Source organism: Sus scrofa, chromosome 2, assembly GCF_054392235.1.
Source record: "Sus scrofa isolate SSC_HxYL_T2T_F1_AM1 chromosome 2, Sscrofa_HxYL_maternal_Yorkshire_Landrace_v2.0, whole genome shotgun sequence".
Taxonomy (NCBI): domain Eukaryota; kingdom Metazoa; phylum Chordata; class Mammalia; order Artiodactyla; family Suidae; genus Sus; species Sus scrofa.
In genome coordinates this window covers 107409613-107429210 of record NC_139384.1, presented here as the reverse complement: position 1 = coordinate 107429210, position 19598 = coordinate 107409613, and the positions used below count along the sequence as shown (strand labels likewise).

Below are 19598 nucleotides of genomic sequence, written 5' to 3'. Positions count from 1 at the left end.
GTTTAATTGGGTTAGTTTAGTAACCTTCCTTGTATTAGAGCCAACTTGCAAAGAGATGTAATATTTTCACAGTTATGAAGACATAGCAGCTGGCCATAGTAAGATTTGATTGTGGATCAAGAAATCAGATTTTCATCAAGTTAAGAACTCTTCATGGAAATATATATGGAATAAATAATAAAGTAAAATGATTAACAAGGAGACTTACAAAGATATTGGCAAGGCATAGGAAAACTGCCTTACTGACAATGCTGAAATCTGTTACTCAGCTTACTCTGATGATTTTTACTTTTATTTGGGAAAAGAAAACACATTAATTTTAAATAAAACCAAAAGATTAAAAAGTAGGTATTGAAATAATAAGTTATTTTAAGGTTTAGAAGTGCTTTGAAACTCTATGATGTTAAAATTATTTTGTAAATATCAATCCATTAAAGCTTCATACAGTTTTCTAGGAGAGGTAGCAGTGTATTTTTAATATTCTTAAACACTTAATAAGTTAATAACTCTGATCCTGTCAAATACAATTTTACAGAAAGTCATAAAGAGAACCCAGGTGCTGGGTTCTTGGTGCTTTGTTCTAAGAAATGATATGGTTTCTTTTGAAAACAATAGAGAACAAGCACCTTTTCTGAATTGTAACCTGGAACCTATTTTAACAAGGCAAGTGACCAAGATGCTGAAGAATAAAACACTGTACTCAGCATCTGCAGCATATTAACATATTTCCTTGATGAACTGTTTATAGTGTAATTACAAAGAAAAATAAGGTTAAAATAAACAGAATGCAAGATAAAGGACTGTCTAACTTAAAATGCCCCTTTCCTGGTTATCAAGCATTCATCTGCAGAAAAAGTGGCCTTCATTTCAACATGCACAGCTTAAAGGGGGTCAGGGACCATTTATTCTATTAAGTTCTAGGATTCTTCCTTGGCTTGTCACTCCATGATAATGTTTCCAGGGAGTTCATGAATTTTCCAAGTAATTGGAATATTTCTTGAAGTCCAAATTTGGCCTTCTTTGATTGTAGCCTGGAAATCATAGCTCAATAAAACTTTTAGAAGCATTTAAAATTATAATTGTATATTGATGAAAATGTCCAGGACCACATTTTAAACTAGCAGTGATTGCATGGGTATTATTACTAATGCGTTGCATATGACAACGTTATGTATGAGAAGCTAGAAGCATTTCCCTCTGGGCATCAGGACTAAAGAGAAAGAATCCTAGGTATCAGAGACTGGCCTCTCCTGTTTGGTCATGGGCATGTCAAGGATAATAAATTAGAATTCAGGTTTTGGAGAGGAGGGAAGGACTTACCTTGTTCCACTCTTTCCAGCCAAGCTTTGTTCCTTCTTACCCTCAGGACTGTGTGTGTGTGTGTGTGTGTGTGTGTGTGTGTGTGTGTGTGTGTGTGTGTGTGTGTGTGTGTGTGTCTGTCTGTCTGTCTGTCTGCTGTCTGGGTGTGTCTGTGTTTTGATTCTAACCAAAACACTGTTCAAAATACTGGAATAAACCCACTCCTTGTCTGATTCAGCATTTACAAAGTAAGGACATAAAAAGGAAAGAGAGAATTCATTTCATTTGTTAGGACAATCCAATATGTTAGGTAGTATATTAACAATAAGTGTTATCAGATATAATCTGACATAGAAATTTCTAATTTAGTGAGGCTACTCGTGTACTGTATTTATATTTCATGTATCTACTATTCTTGTTTCCCACTTCTTTTCTGGGTAATGAATATATAACTGAGTTTTAAAGACTCAAATTTAAATTTATGGGTTCTTCTTTTTCGTTCTACTCTCCCCAGAAACAGCCTTATATGTAACCAAATAGGCAAAAACAAAGAACAGTGAGTAGCATGTGGGCTTTGATATTAGGCAGTTCTGAGGTCAAGTAGAGGTAAGCCTCTTCTTAGTATTAGGACCAAAGACAACCCTTGGCCTATTTGAGCTTTGCTTTTCTCGTTTATGAGCAAAAGTAAATGTGCCCACTTTGTAGGACTGGTTTAGTGTCTAGAAATAATATTTGTAAAGTGACTATCTTGGGAGTTAGCATTTAATGGATGCACAGTGGATATTATTGCTGTTATCATTTCCAGTATTACTGTATGGGCAAGAAGGTCTCTGGGGAAAAGATAATTGTCTGGGTGAAGACTTATGTGGGATAATATGATAGAGTCTCTTTCAAATACTTCTCTCTTCTGACAAACTATGTTTGTGCTTTTTCTCCAAGTGATTCATTCACATCCAGCCTGGCCACCTGCTTGTAACCTCGCCACTCTTTCACTAAGTGTTTAGTAATAAAAATAAGATGACACTTTGCCACTTCCAAATGTGGTCACTCAGCCATCAGGGTGTTTCTGAAGCCACTATCTTCTCTCATTTTGTGCACTAGAACATTGAAGTAAGGGTGTTAGGTGATATAAACTTTTTTTCCTTATCCATTTAAAAAAAAAAAGATATTATGTTTCTATATGCCTTGTCTTTTCTGTGAAATAATATTTTGTTTACAAAAAATTTAAAAGGAGTTCGACAAGTGTCTGTAAATTATTATTGATATCAAATTCAAATATTTTTGTCTAACAAATAATTAAATATCTGCTAATTCAGGGCTGTCATAGATGTAGGTTTTATAACAGATATAAAAATAGTTAAAATTATTTGAGCAATGCAACATAATGGAAATATGAGGAATTTGCATGTAAGAAGAAGATTTTTTAGAGTCTAGTATTAAGGGAAAGAAAAAGCTGAGAAGCTAAACAGGAATGCCAAAAATGATTGTTTTTAGTTAGATGAAAATAGCTTAGAAAATATGTCCTTTAAAATGAATGAAGACATATTTTATCCTGTTATTTTTTTGGACAGGTGTCATTTTTTTCCAGGGCAAGTGTTTGAATATCTTAGTTACTTTTAGAAAGTAGCAGCTGCTAATAATTTCTGAAGTTTGAAACTGGTGACCACAGTCCTCAGGTGTTAAGCCGAACTGAAACTTTGTTTTACAATACTCGATGATTTTTATTCTTCCTGTAAGTGAGCAGTTTTGCAGCGTCCAATATCATGCTGTCACTGGCTGAAAATAATTTGAGATTGGAGTTGTTAAAACTTACCTATCTATGAAGCTACCCTACTTACTCAACTGTCAAGAGAAAAACTATTAAATCTTTATTAAACATTTAAATTTTAACTCTTGCCATTTTTTTTTTCCCTTTTTCAGGCAACTTATTTTCTCTGAGTAATTCTCTAAGTTTTACACCTGTGTATGAAGACATGTTTTAGCTCTTTGGTCCTCCAATGTTGTATAACTTACTACAGTAACTCTTAGTCTTTCCTTTCCAGAAAGCTGGAGAACATTCCCGTTTATCTATGAGAAGATGAAAAAAAAAAAAAATTAACAAATCATTCACTTTGCTTCATACTTTATTCCTACTTCAAGTTACTGTTGTCCTTTCCCTTGATAGTGTCTGTAATGAGAAGTAAGTAACATAGAAAATGTGTTCTGCTTCTCGTTCTCCAAAAGAATTTAAACATTGCTGACCATGAAGAAGGTGGCAGGTAAACTCCCAGAGAAAAAGAGTAGCTGACAGTTCTTTAGTGTCAATAGCAAGCAAATGTGTTGTCTTGATTTGTAAAGGGTTTTAATGTCATCAATAGTAATTCAGCAAAGAGAGAGTTGTAAAATGAAGCTCAAAATGTAGCAAATTGCATCATTGTTAGTGCTTTAGAATTTTAAAATATCTGCAGCAGATGGTAGAGAGTGCTAGGAGCAATGTCTTGCTTTAGTGTCTAGGAAAAGTTTATGTCATCATAAACCCAAGCGTGAGTGTGGCTTCTTTGGCCTGCTGAAAAAAGTTGTTATTTATTTTTCTTCAAATAATAATTTGCTCTTAAAAATATTTAAGACAATATCAAGAAATCAGTATTTCTCAGAGAAATGGTTCACTTTCCAAAGCTATAAAAGAATATTATTTAGTATCCTTAGAAGTGGGGAAATGTTTTGAAACAACTTACAGAGCTTTTTTCTTAACAGAAAAAAATCTGTTATATATTGCACAGTCTGGCTTTAAATATCCTAAATAAGAAAGGTATGTGTACTCAAAGAAAGAAAAAATCCAGCAATGCATCAACTTATAAAATTTTAGTTCTGGAAGCTTCTATAAATATTAGCTACTCCCATTCCTCTATTAACAAATGGTGGCCTAACCTCTCAGGATTTACCTGAGAACATATATGTGGAATCAGGCCACCGGGTATCTCTTCTCTTTCAACTTAGATTTCTGTTTTATATTTTTAAGGTACTAAACTTAAAAAAATAAAATAAAACCTAATTGTTATTTGTAGCAAGTACAAAAACTTCCTATATTGAAATTGATAATTGTGCAGTAATTCTAGATATCAGTCTCCTAGATATCTAGGATAATAAGCACTAACTTGCCTTATTTTTGAAAATCATATACAACTCAAAGCAAAGAATAGAATAAAAGAAACTTCTATTTTTTTTTCAGAAGGAGCAATATGACCTCCCAAAATTTTAAATTAGGAAAAATTTCACTGGCAAATATTATACAGAACAGGCCTTGGATTCTGCATTGTGCTGGCTACTAGGACCAGCTTTGAAGCAAGTCTACCTGGGTTGAACTCTAAGCTCTGCCCTTTAATGCTGTGTGATTTAAGCATGTTTCTTAATCTCTCTGTGCCATGGTTTTCTCATTTGTAAAATGTATCTGCTTATTTCTAAGTGGTGTTTGTAAGGATTGAATGACAAAAAATTTTAAATAGTCTCTGGAAATTAGCAAGCTTATAACAAATTCAGGCATTCTTATTATTATATATTGGACTTCATGCATTATAAAGTGAATTTTCTGTCAGGAAGATAGTGGCTGGGATGAGCAGTAATGTACAAGTAATTACTAGAAAACTAACTGGTGTCAAATAATTAGGAGAAATGTTCCCAAAGAAGTTTATTAGAGTGGTGCTCCAAAAATCATTTTCTACTTATCTGTTACATGCAGATATCCTCAAAACAGACTAAAATAACTATATTTAATTTCCCTCTTAACCTGTGCTTGAGTTCCCTCCAGTCTTTTTAACCTTAGCTTCATTCTCTGTATCTGGATATATACGTATATTCTGGAGTTCCCATCGTGGCACAGCAGAAACAAATCTAACTAGGAACCATGAGGTTGCAGGTTCAATTCCTGGTCTCGCTCAGTGGGTTAAGGATCTGGTGTTGGCGTGAGCTGTGGTGTAGGTCGCAGATGCGGCTTGGATCTGGAGTTACAGTAGTTGTGCTGTAGACTGGCAACTGTAGCTCCAATTCGACCCCTAGCCTGGGAACCTCCATATGCCACAGATACGGCCCTAAAAACCAAAAAAAAAAAAAAAAAAAAAAAAAAAGGACATCCACCCTACTGGCTTTTCTACCTTCTTCTTGGCTTCCTTTTTGACAAAGCTTAAGAGGGAAAAGATAATATTGTGGGGTATGAGAAATAAGGAGCATTTTTCTTTGCCCCATAACATGACAAAAGTCTAGGGCAGAGTTGACTTTAGTTATTTCTCACAGTTCAGCCTGACTTCTGGTACAAAAGGACCAGATCAACATTTTCACTAATTTGTTGTCATACCTTACCCCCCTTCTCCCACCAATCTCTTAATCTCTTTCTTCCCGAAGCCCACACACCCTGCTTGGTTCCTCTGCTCACAAAAAGCTAAAGGATAAAGTAAACAAAGAAACAGTCAAAACAAAGGCAGAACATGTTGCTAGGCATGCTAAGGGAGTATTTCTAGAAATGTTTTATTCTGAGCCTCAATACTTAAATTGTTGCCTTAGTCACCAGGCTGTAGAGATTCTTTTCTTTTGATATAACGTTTTGACCTTCATTTATCCTCTCTTTAGTTATGTGTAAAGTTAGTTGCAGGATCTAGCATTCCTTAGTCCTTACCCAGTGCTTGTTACTGTATGATCAAGGACAAAGGCATTGATGCCCCTGGTTTATGTCCCTGCCATGTAACTCTCACCACTGACATTCACCTTTCTGATTGTCACCCTTGAAAAATAGCATATCATTTCTGAGGGTCAACTCCTCTCACAAATTCAGACCTCAATGTGTATGAAAAAAAGCCCATATTTTTCTACTATCTTTGTCTATCAATTCAACATAGCTCTCTAACTGCAACGTACAAAAGAAATCTCTTAGAACTTGACTCAGTTTTACAAGGGTTCACAAATGCTGAATATCAAATTAGAACTCAGAAAAATGAGGAAAAACACTCAAATAAGAGACAGGCATAATATAGTTCCTTTATAAACTGAGTATAATTCTGCCACCAAATATCATTATATGTGTCATTTCCTGTGCCAGAGAAATAAAAACCAAGGACAGAGCTTTTTCCAGTGACCTTGCATCCTTTATTGATGCTCAGATGATCTGCTATCCTAGGGAGTACTGCTGATTCATTCCATTCCTATGCATGAAAAAACTGGGTTCCTTTTTGTCATTGTCCCAATAACTCAAATGTAGATGGGTGCCTTGGATTGTCAATTGCTGTATTCTTTGTTGATACACAATAAATATTGCCTGCATATTTTCCTTTGGAACTAGCAAATCACAAATATGCATTATACGTGAAACAAAGGAGATTCTTGATTTGAGATTCTTGATTTGTTTTAGGTTTGGGTGTTTTGTTTTGTTTTGTTGCTGCCATGTAGCTGTGGAGTTCCCAATCAGATCCAAGCTGTATTTATGACCTATTCTACAACCGTGGCAATGCTGAATCATTAACCCACTGTGTAGAGGAATCAAACCTGCATCCCAATGCTCCAGAGACACTGCTAATCCCATTGTGCCACAGCTGGAACTCCAGGAGATTCTCGATAAATAAGTATTATTTTCGTGTGTTGGGAGATTAGTAAGATAGCAAAATTTTGATAACACAGAAATATGTGTTGATGGAATGATCACTTGCAAGATTAGTCCTTATTCTCCATTCTTGGCACCTATTCCCTATTCATAATGTCTTTATTGACCACTTTGAACTGACTTTCAGAAGACAGTACAAGCCAAAGGCAGGACAAAGCTATTTCTTTATGAATCCAAGTCTAATAAAAGTCTAGATTTTCAATAGAAATCACTTTACCTTGGAATAATTCCACATTGCCTATCTCCTTTGAAACTGAATTCTGATTTTTTTTTCAGACACCTATACAAATTCTCATTTCCAGAGGGGATTCTAATTAGGCTATCCAAGTGTTGGCATCTCATTTTTAGCTATTGTTGAACCAGAATGAGCCTTTGACTTAAATTATCTGTTCAATAGAAGAGAATGACTTCTGTTCTAGGCTTTGAGAGCGATAGAGATTTCTCTTACGCATGTTCTCATTTTCTCTTCTTACGGGCTTCAATAAATAATCCTCAAATACCTTTGAGAACCATTATGCAGCTACATGGGAGACAGCCTTTAGATGAGACCTAAGGTATTGAAGGCAGGTTGAGAGACCAAAGAAAAAAATGTGTTAAAAATGTGTTCTTGATAATATCATTAGATACCTGTAGTGTGGTATGTAGAGCACACTCTAGCTCCAGTTATTGCTAGTAAATTTCTTTGCAGCTAATATATTTTTGAGTTGGGAATATCAGGAAAACACCTGATATTTTGCTTTGTTTTAAGCAAAATCACTGTAATTTCATACATTGAAAGCTATAGGGAAGAATTATTATGCTCCTAAGCAAAAACACTGAGAAATCTCCACATGAAGAATTAGACAATTTATCATTTGAAGAAGAGAAAATATCCATGGATGAGGTATTTATGCATTCCAAAACAGAATATCTGGATATCAGAAAATGAGAAGTCTTTGAGAAACTTGGCGAATCACTAAAGTATTTTTTAATTTACCTCTCTTTATGATTAGGCTGTGTCAGAGAAATATAAAGGTGTTCTCTCCTCCTTGAATAGTTTCAATGGAAAGAGCTGCCTCCTTTCAAAAAGACAATCCTTGTTTTTTTCCAAAATAAGTATATATTATCCATGAGTATAAATTTATTAATAATAAATAGACTCACTTTTAAATATATAGTTTCATCTTTCAGTGGAAATTACAAAAATATTATTCATTATTTGAAATGGATTGACTTTTGCTTGGTTTTTTTCGCTAACGATTTTCATATGCAAAACATTTTTTTGTGTGTAATCAATCATGATTTATCATTTCCAGTTTTAGATAGGAATGAAATTGTAAATGGAATTACAAAGTATTTCTCTTTCAAACTAAGTAAAACACTATTATGCCATACATTAATGCATGTGATGAGCCAACTCACATATTTTACAATATGACATGATTCTAATGTTGTAGCAGATATAGCATGGCTAGTTTACAAAATGATTCAAATTATGGCCAAGAACCAGAGTTTTAAAAAGTACTTCCTTCTTTGAGTACAGGTTTTCTTCCAACTTTTTTTTCCCTTAACATTATAATCAGTCATAAACAAGTCTAAGGGAGCAACATTTGTTAGACACTGGAGAGTCAAAGAAATACCAGGCATGATGCTTTTTCCCAAAAAGTTCTTCTAGTTGTGTGAAAGAAACCATGTATAATATTAAAGTAGAATAGAGCTATGGGCCAAAGCAGTGCTGAAGATAACAAGCACTATGATCCTTCAGAGGAGGTTGTGCTGCCTGTGGATCTGGCTCAGCAGCCCCCAAATATCAGAGAGATTATCATCAACCTGCATTTTTAAGCTTGCTTTTCAACGTGTGTCCGTGGACCAAAGGCGTCCACATCACCTAAGACCTTGTTAGAAGTGCAAACTCTCAGGGAGTTCCCATTATGGCTCATTGATCCCTGGCCTCATTCAGTGGTTAGGAATCCAGTGTTGTTTTGAGCTGTGGTGTAGGTCACAAACGCAGCTCGGATCCTGAATTGCTATGGCTGTGGCACAGGCTAGCAGCTGTAGCTCTGATTCCACCCCTAGCCTGGGAACTCCCATATGCCACAGTGCAGCCCTAAAAAGAAAAAAAAGAAAAAGAAAAGACTGTAGATTCTCAGACCCTGCCCTGGATTGACTGAATCATAATCTCCATTAATAAAATTCCCGGGTGATATATATACACAGTGAAATTTAAGAAACCCTTTATATAGAGTCTGATGAAAAGAAAGATTTTAATCCTTCTTTTTCCAATTTTTTCCCTGAATTGGCTGTCTCTGAGAGTATAATGCCAACTTTAATATATTCACAGATTTCTTATATACTTTGCAAGCAATATTTGAAGTAATATTAATGGACAACACTGTTTGCAGGATTGGCACTCCACAACTACCATGCATGCACGGGAGGGCTTCCACACCAATTTCTTATTCCCAGAGATCATCCATGGATTTCCTGCTTGTTATCTCAAATTATCTGCAAAGATGTATAGGGAAGGAGAAGGAGCACTTAACAGGAGTCCTGGTTTCTATTCTCAGTTTGGGTACTAATTAGCAGCATAATTTCAATCAAATAATTATTACAAGTATTTTCTTATCTATAAAAGGATATTGGATGATCACTACATTTTGTTTCAGCTCTAAAATTTGATAATTCTATTTCAGATTATCATACATTAGAAAGTAAAAAGAATAAGACCAATGCTAAGCCTTCTGGGCAATTTTTTAGAGAAAAGTATGTTGAAGAATTGGTATTGTGTGTGGAATAGGATAAAAGCACATTTTTGTTAGGTTAAAAACTAGAAAATTCTCAGATATTTCAGTACCATGCTGCTATTTAAAGGAACTTTTTGCTTACTTTAAAACACAAAACAGATTTTTTTACCTTTAATAGCCAACTTTGAAATATTGTACATTTCTTTTACGAGCTAAACATTGTTGGTATAACTCATAAATAAAGAATACTAATGAACTCAACCTTGCCCTATATACTTTTTTTCTTATTTCCTTCTTTGACCTAATTTGCTCAAACTTTCTTTTATTATTCTGATTTCCATTAAAGTCTTGTAGCTTCTTATCAAATGCCTTGCCTTCAAAAGTTCATAAAGTAAAGGATTATTGAATGCCTTTTGGGGTCAAGGTAGTGCTAAACTCCATGAGACAGTCGAAAAATAAAACAAGTTCTTGGTGTTAATATTTTTGAGTAACAAAACGGTATAATTAAGGTTATAAATAAGGTTCTCCACGTCTTTGCTAACAATGCTATTTGTGTTCGTTTTGTGATAGCCATTTTGACAGGTATGGGGTGACATCTCATTGTGGTTTTGATTTGCAATCCTGTGACGATTAACTATGCTGAGTATCTTTTCTTGTCCTTGTTGACCATCTGTATGTCTTCTTTGGGAAAATGTCTATTCAAGTTTTCTCATTTTTTAATCAGATTTTTTTTTTAATGTTGAGTTGTATGAATGGCTTTTATATTTTGGATGCTAACCCCTTATCATTTACAACTATTGTCTCCCAAAGTTTGTCTTTTCGTTTTGTCCATGGTTTCCTTTGCTGTGCCAAAGCTTTTAAGATTAATTAGGCCCCACTTATTTATTTTTCTTTTATTTCCTTTGCATTAGGAGACGTTAAGATCCCCAAAAAAATATTGCTTTCAGATCCAAAGAAATATTGCTTTGATTTATGTCAGAACATTAGGCCTATGCTTTCTTCTAGGTGAATTTTATTGTTTCTGGTCTTACATTTAAAAAGTCTTTACTATGGGAAATTTTTTTCTTGAATACTTTTTAAAAAATTTTTTTATTGTTATTTCCCCAATACATTTTTTTTCTACTGTACACCATGGTGTCCCAGTTACACATACATGTATACATTTTTTTCTCCCATTATCATGATCCGTCATAAGTGACTAGACATAGTTCTCAGTGCTACACAGCAGAATCTCATTGCTAATCCATTCCCAAAGCAATAGTTTGCATCTATTAACCCCAAGCTCCAATTCATCCCACTCCCTCCTCCTCCTCCTAGGCTTGAATACTTTTGATCCAGAGTTGGATTCAGAACCTGGAGATAAGGAGGGCCAACTGTCTAATACTCTGCCCCTTCTTACTTGTTTTGCTAGCTATATTCAGAAAGACTCTGGTGCTTAGGATGGCGAACTGTGGTACATAGTCCACATTTTCCCTGCTGCCTGTTTTGTACAGAGTTTTATTGGAATGCAGCCACACCCATTCATTTACATATTGCTTGTGGCTTCTTTGTGCTACAACAGTGCATTTAATTGTAACGGAGACCTATGGCATGCAAACCCTAAAATACTTACTTTTGGCCCTTTACAGAAAAAGTTTTTCAACCCTTTCCCTAGAAGATGACAAAGTCAAAATGTGGAAATAACCTGGGTCCCCCAAGCACTGAGAAGAGAATTGCCACCAACCTGATCCCAAACTTCATAGACTATTATATGAGCTGGAGGTGTGGGGGGAGGAATCCTGTTATATTTGGTATTACATTTCAGAGTTTACTTGTAACATCAGTTTATCTTATTCTTATGAATGCAACCATTTATAGATTAAAAAAATACAGTAAGTCGGAAAAATTATATCATTTAGCCATAGATAGCTTAGAAAGTGAAAAAGACAGGATTTCAATGAGGGTCTCGGTGACTTTAAAATCTGCTCTACTTTTTTCTGAGTTCAGAGTTATTGTCTTTTATTGCTGAATTTATCAGTGAGTTTTATATTCTTCTTTGTATTCTCATGTATATTTTTCTAATTGTGCTATTGAGATACATTCATATACCAACAGATTCTCCCTTTTAGAGTATACAATTCAGTGGTTTTCAGTATATCCACAGAGTTGTACAACATTATCTAATTTTAGATTATTTTCAGCATTCTAAAACAAATCACATCAGCAGTGACATCCTAATCTCTATTCCTCACCTGGTAACTACTAATCCCCAACCCTTTTCAGTGAAGCAATGATTAATTTACCTCTCTTTTCTGAGTATTTTATGTAAATGGAATCATATATTATATGGTCCTTTGTGACAGTTGTTTTTTTTTAACTTAGTATGACTTTTTAAAAATTCATCCATGATATAGCATATATCAGTACTTTCCTTTTTATCCATGGATAGTGAAATTTCATTGTATGGATATGTCACATTTTGTTTTTATCTATTAACCAATTGGGTTGTTTCTACTTTTTAGCTTAAGAATAATGTTGTTATGAACATTTATGCACAAGTTTTTATGTAAACATGTATTTTATTTCTCTTGAGTATTTAACTAGGAGTGGAATTTCTTGATTACTCAGTAACTCTATATGTAACATTTTAGACAACTGCCAAATTGTTTTTCAAAGTAGCTGCCCCATTTTATAATCTCACCAACAATGAATGAAAATTTCAACTTCTTCACACCCTTACTAAAACATTTTTTGCTTTTTCTTTTACTTTAGCTACACTTGTGAGTGTACAGTGGGATCTCATTGTGGTTTTGATTAGCAGTTTCCTTGCCTAGCACTTGCTTATTGACATTTGAATATCTTCTTTGGTGAAATGTCTGTTCAACTTCATTGCTCATTTAAGATCTGACTTATTTATCTTTTCATTTGGGGTTGTAAGAGTTCTTTATATATTTTGATATAAGTTCTTATAAGATATATGATTTTAAAATATTTTCTCAGATTCTGTGGGGGATTTTTTTCTCTTTTTGATGATATTTTGTGAAGCACAAAAAAGTTTTGAATTTTGACAAACTTGACTATTTTGTCTTTTGTCACTTGTGCTTTTGGTGTCTTATTCAAGAAACCATTATCCAATACAAGTTCATGAAGATTTACTCCTATTCTTTCTTCTAAAAGTCTTACAGTTTTAGCTTTTGCTTTTAAGCCTACTATAAACTTGGTCTTAATTTTTGTATAAGGTGTGATATAGTTGTCCACCATTATTCTTTCATATGTGGATGTACAGTTGTCGCAGTACCATTTGTTGAAATGATTTCATGCAGTTTTCAATTTTTAATTAACATATATTAGTTTTATAATTGAAAACACCAAATGTCATAAAAATTATACAAAACATTTTTCAAAGTTAAATATATGTAGGAAGATAATGGACTGTCACAGAATTTGAAGGCAAGAAACTGATTCATGGAAAATTTAGAAGGCTAAGTTGTCACATGCAAAATAGAACTCAAAGAAATTAGAGAGAAAAAAGACAAACCTTTGGGAGAGTATTTTCAAGGGCTGGAATTTCTATCATTTAAAGAGTAAGTGTATGAAAAATGTGGTGATAAGAGCCCTGAACATGACTTTCAAGAAATTTGGTGATGAAAAAAATCAAGAGTTCAAAGGAAAGAAAAGGTAGAAGGAAAATTCTTATAGTGTAGAGGCATAATGTTTTTTGAAAAAAAATAAGAGTGTTTGTTAGGAAAACACTGAGGGTGCAGGAAAAAGAAGGAGTAATTATTTTTTAAAATGTGAGAGAAAGGCATCTAGTAGGACACAGGCTTTTGAGTAGAGCTATGGTTCATATGTGTTTAGCGTAAGAAAGCAAAAGGAGAAAGATTGAGAGAGAAGTTGAGAAGTTGAAAAGGGTGGGAAGGAAGGTATGGAAAGAGACAGGAAGGGAAGAAGTTATGCAGCTAGAATGAATGGGTCAAGGGTAAAAGGAATGAGTTCTTTAATAAAAGAAAATCCTCTTTGCCTGACATGTCATTCTGATATAATCATTGAGTCCAAGTTTATAGACTTGACAAGGTGTTGTTTGCTGATTCACCTGTGCACAAGGGCTATCAAATAAGAGTCTGTCCCAGATATGCATTTTGCTTATATATTCTGAGAGTTAATCAGAATAAACAGAAAGATTAGAATCCTCTAAGAAGCAAGATATCTAGCAATCTTGACCCTGAGTTGAAGAATAGCACCCTCACTAAGGAGTTCAGGTTAGTTAACACCTCGAGAGAGAGAATCCAATATACAATGTCTCATTCCTTACCATTCCCATACATGAGTGGGTAAATACTAGCAAATGAAGCATAGAATTATAAGCAGAGATGATTATCTGCTTATTTATTAGCTATTTAACTTTACAGTTGAAAAAGAGCAATGACATGTTTATTTAGTGAAATCTATAACAAAGAAGGCCGGGTGAGGGAAGGCTGGGTTGTTTATTGCTAATAAACAACAAGATCTGCCTTTATTGTACCTAGAAATTCAAGGACATTTAACCCAACAATTGTAAACCATGAATGGAAGTCAAGAGGGAACCAAAACAAATACAAAGATATTTTAAAATTAAAACAGCTCCACTTCTTCCCACCTCTTCTCTATGATAATGAGCAAATAATAAATGTATGCTATCCAAGAGCCTCAAATTCCCAGAAGGCTAACTGGCATAAATGACTATTACATTTTCACATTTCTGAGAATCTGAGAAAATAAGCACATTTTTCTATAATATTGCTTTTGAGTGTTTTTTTCCAAAGTAAGCTGGTTAAAGTTTGTAGATCACATCTTTAAACAGTGCAGGTAATGAGTGACCCTGCTTTGTGTAAATTTACAACTATCATTATCAGGCTTTTGAGCAATTTCCTAAAGCTGTTCATCTATGAGCTTGAATAAATCATTGTTGCTTTCTCACTGTTTCAAAAATTTTACATCTAAAGTGTTATAAGGTCTCCTTTCCCATCCAATTGCACGCCAACCTTCTAGCTGCTTGAAAGAATTAGATTGGGACTTTGTGACTTTTTTACTGTAATACTTATGAATTTTAAAAAGTGTTTGATGCATTCACACATTTAAGTCTGCTCAGACACAAAGGATGATACCCACATAGTTCTCCTTAGAAAAGTGCACCACATGAGAAATGTGTCCTACCCCCCTTCACCCATGCTGTAGAAGTAGTCTCATAAATGGAACAGAATACTCCGGTGAGGAGGTGGATAAGAAAGTTGCCAGATTTCTTTCCCTTTGCTTCGGCATCACATCCTAGCTTTTCTAGTGTTTTGTGGTCTAGCTCTACTATTTCACTCTCCTCTCTGGGACCACCCACAAATAGCCTGGTTTTGTCTTTTGATCTCAAATGTGTGTCCCTTTTTTAGAATATTCTATCTCATCGATTTGGGGGAAGTTGAGAAGAAAGGCACCGGATGCCAGCAAACCTCATTTTCTGAGTACATCTAACCTAGCGTCTATGTAACATTGGCATGTGAGAACAGGTATTCTGTATTTTTATATTACTTTTAAGTTGCTTATGTCCATCAAGAATGGATAGACCCATATTTTCCCAAACCAGCTTTCCAAAAATGCATAAATAGCAAGCTGTTCCTTCACACGAATCTTTACAAAACAATTTCAGTAACAGCAAAGAAGAAAACTACTCTAGTATTTTTAAAAAATGTTTTACAGTTTTTATTCTAGTTAATCCCAAAGATTAAATGTTAAAAAGAAAAATTAAATACATGCATACGTGTACACAAGCAAAAATTTGTTTACTGCCTTCTTCCCCACCCACCACTTCCCACAATGTGGAGGAAGGAAGAATACCATAAAACCACGGATTCCAATAGTGTCTGATGCTTGCAGCAGCTATTGCTGTGGAACTGTCATGATTTCTGTTAATGATTTCTGTTGTTATGTTTATTTTTATGTTCACCCCAGAATATAATTGGATACTTGAACATATTTGCATTATTATTGATGTTGTTTTGAGGGGTAAATGATATAATGTCACTTAATTGCTAGATTTTAAAAATAGGGTTAGAGTTGCCTATCAACTTCAAATCAGTAGATATCACAAAGATTTCAATCAGGTAGTGCTAATGCTTATGATAAATAAGGAGAAATGATAAAGATTTCTGAGAAGCCAGGTATGAAATTATAGCAAGATTTCATATCACAGCATGTTGAAAGATCGAAGCATCAAATCTGCCTTAAGCATGAAGCTTCCTTCTAAAATAATTTACTTCATTACAGCTGAATTCCAACATTATAGAAATAAAGCTTTAATTCTCCAAACTTCTTTCTCCCTCCCTTTTTTCTTTCTTTTTTTTTCTTTACCACCTTCTTCCTCTTTCCCTTTCTTACGAACTTGGATTGGCATCCACTTATCTTAGGTTCATAGAATCTCTATATAATACAGTATTAATAAATTAATACAGAATCTTTATCAATATTTTAAAATAATCATTCAGATGTTTCTGTAATTTTAAAATAAATCAGAGTTTATAAAACACTCCTCTTGTTTCTAAAGAGATGTTAAATCTGAAATTGGGAAGCATTTGTCATCTTCCAAAAAATGTGATAAAAACTCTTATTTCTAATTTCCAGTGGAATGTCACTATGTCTTAATATATGAACTGCATTTGTATGACTATTTTCTAAATAATGTAAAGTGTTTTAACCACTGATTTTTGACTTGGAGATGTGAAATCACTATATGGTTAGATCAATTAAAGGTTTGTGATATCATTTAAATTATTAGAATTAGTTGCCATTAAAGCAATCAGCATTATTTACTTTCAGGCAGCTTAGCATCATGGAAAGGTACTGCATTCTTTGTTCCATTAGGCAACAAGAAGACAATCAAAGGCATAATTCTAAATTGACTTACACAGTGCAAGAAATATACTGATCTAAAAATTTACTAAGAGGGAGACCAGCACATCTGCCCCTATAGGAAATGATTTTTGCATAGTAAGTGTTGATCTGCATAACCATATGATCATCGCAAGTGCTGATTACCAAATCTGAATCATCATTACTTAGCAAACTTCTATAAATACACATGGCACCATGTAATGTATTCAGCTGTGCTAAATTAATGACAAAGTCCTTACCCTAAGGAGTTTGGGGGCCTAAAAACAAAGATTGACACAAAAGATAAAAATGTAGAACACACACTGAGTTGGGAGAAATTTTCAGAGGCATACATTCAGTGAAAGATTTTTATGGTTTGTGGAAAAGGAGGAATTAAGAATTCATATAAAGTTTGCCTTTCAGATTGCTCTCACTACAAACCACGTGCTGGTCTGTGAAAGAACACCAACATTTTAATCTCTTAGGAATTTCAAACATATATTTGAACTGCATTTTTTCTATCTTCACATCGAATATCTTTAAAATCCATGAAATCAACAGATCCAAAACTAAACTCCTTATCTCTTCTTCACTGTTTTCTCATTCCTTAGATCAGCTCCTGCCTTGGTTAAAAGCACTGTCTTCTCCCCATGATTACTCAAGAAATTTCATTCTCACCATTCTCTTCCCTTACTTGCCACCAAATTCTGTAGATTAACAAACTGACACTGAGTCCTTTCTTCATTCTAATTCAATTCTTCAGATTTTATTTTTGGTGGTTATTGTAATCTTCGATCAGTCCCCTTCTTAAGCTTTTCCTTGAAGTCACTCTTCTAGAACAAATCTTGGCCACTCCTAGTCTAGATCTTGAGGGCTCTCACTGTAAAGCCACCATTGCTTCCAATGGCATTTCCGTCCCTTTACAACTTGCCCCCTCCCCCCCCATCTTTCCATCCCTACTTCCTACTCATACATGCTCACCATACCCTAAAACTATAAGCTCATTTATTTTCTTTGCATTGATTTATGATACTCTGGTCATTTTATATATTTGTATCTTCTTACTACCTTTTCAAACATTTCAGACTTAGGAAAAAAATCCTCTTCTCTTAGGAAACTTTCTCAAGTAACTCAGGAGGAATAAACGCTGTTGTCCTACATAAATGACACAGTAGACTTTTTGTTTAGTACATATTGGTTGGCTACATCCCCAACAATAATATTCCCCTTACATAATATGAACACCCAGCTTTCTCCTTTCTCATTTGTTTGACATGATAATACCTGACATTGTTTTACTTCTTTTCTACCATGAGGGCATCAAGCCTGTGGTTAGAATCAAGTGTGAGTAAGGAGATGTGAGAGATTTATATTAGTATACACTTAGAGTTCTTGATCAAGCTACTTCTAAAATTGGACCTTTCGGAGTTCCCGTCGTGGCGCAGTGGTTAACGAATCTGACTAAGAACCATGAGGTTGCGGGTTCGATCCCTGCCCTTGCTCAGTGGGTTAAGGATCCAGCATTGCTGTGAGCTGTGGTGTAGGTCGCGGGCGTGGCTTGGATCCCGCGTTGCTGTGGCTCTGGCGTAAGGCTGGTGGCTACAGCTCTGATTCGACCCCTAACCTGGGAACCTCCATATGCCGCGGGAGTGGCCCAAGAAATGGAAGGAAAAAAAAAAAAAAAAGATAAAATTGGACCTTTCAATGGAATAATCCATTATGTAAGTTAAGTACGTTCCTTTTTCCTTAAGCCAATGTGTTAGATTTGGGTTCTCTGACATATATATCCAGAAAAATCCTATTTCTGTCTATTTATATTCTCCAATAAATATTTGCTTACAAATATTTCTACAGTGTAAATTATAAATTCTATGAGATCATGGCATGATTTATACCTCCTGTGTCTCCTCCCATGCCCATCCTGTCATATTGGGTTGTCAGTTATTTAAGCAAGGACTATGCAGTCATCTGTCAACAATGCAGTACTGCCTTCTGGAATGCAGTATTCCAGAAGAAATACTTCAGGGATGGGAATTTGGACTACATTACCTGAAATGTCCCTTCTATTCCTCAGCATTTTTTGTAACTCTATTAATTTTAAAAGCCCGAAAAGTATTCCATGCTACAAAGTTGACAGTGATGGCTAACGAAAGAAAGAAAGAAAGAAAGAAAGAAAGAAAGAAAGAAAGAAAGAAAGAAAGAAAGAAAGAAAGATGGTATTTTATTTTCCTAGAGCAGTCATAACAAAATACCACAAACCAGGTGGATTAAAACAAAAGAAGGAGTTCCCATTGTGGCTCAGTGTGTTAAGAACCCAACATAGTATCCATGAGGAGGATCCATAGCATCCCTGGTCTTGCTCAGTGTATTAAGGATCCAGCATTGTCACAAGCTGTAGTGTTGGTTGCAGTTGCAGCTTGGTTCCAGCATTGCTGTGGCTGTGGTGTAGGCCAACAGCTGCAGCTCTTATTAGATGTCTAGCCTGGGAACTTCCATATCCCAAAGGTGCAGCTGTAAAAACAAAAAAATAAAAATAAATAAGAGAAATTTATTATCTCACAATTCTAGAGGATGGAAGTCCATAATCAAGGTGTCAGTAGGACTATGCTAGAGCAGCATCTGTTCCATGCTTTTGTCTTATCATCTGGGGTTTGACTGTCACTTGTGGTGTTCCTTGCCTTGTAGCTGCATGATTCCATGTGCTTCCTCATGTGGTGTTATCCCTCTGTATTCACAGGGCTCTCTTCTTAAAAGGATAACAGTCACATTGTATTAGGAGCCCACCCTACTCCACTCTGACCTCATTTCAACTTTATTTACATCTACATAAACCTAATTTCCAAACAAAGTCACATTTTAAGGTAGTAGGGTTTAGGACTTCAGCATCTTTTATTTGGAGTGGGAGGGGCACAATTCAACCCATAACAAATGCCAGCAGCTAGTGCTTTCTAGGTGGCAGTTTTATGGGGCTCTTTGCTCCACAGAGGGCAATAGGACAATGAAGACTCTGAGAGAGAAATATAAATGATAAGGGAAGCAAAGAAAGAACTGACACCCAGAAACTAAAGACTATTTTTGAA

General features: G+C 34.9%; 2 protein-coding genes across 3 annotated transcripts in view; one reads left to right on the top strand and one right to left on the bottom strand.

Moving 5' to 3' along the window:
• LOC110259421 (uncharacterized) overlaps positions 1-19598 on the bottom strand; it is a 574595-nt gene that overhangs the window by 72343 nt on the left and 482654 nt on the right. The window lies entirely within an intron of this gene.
• The window catches only part of LOC110259422 (endogenous retrovirus group K member 9 Gag polyprotein), a 789250-nt gene that overhangs the window by 526471 nt on the left and 243181 nt on the right, over positions 1-19598 (top strand). Inside the window, exon 5 of one of the 2 annotated variants that reach the window (XR_014838256.1) lies at positions 15042-15158. The exons of the other annotated variant lie outside the window; for it this stretch is intronic. The gene's annotated coding sequence lies outside the window, so the exon portion shown is untranslated. The remainder of the gene's footprint in view (positions 1-15041; positions 15159-19598) is intronic. 2 annotated transcript variants of the gene reach the window in all.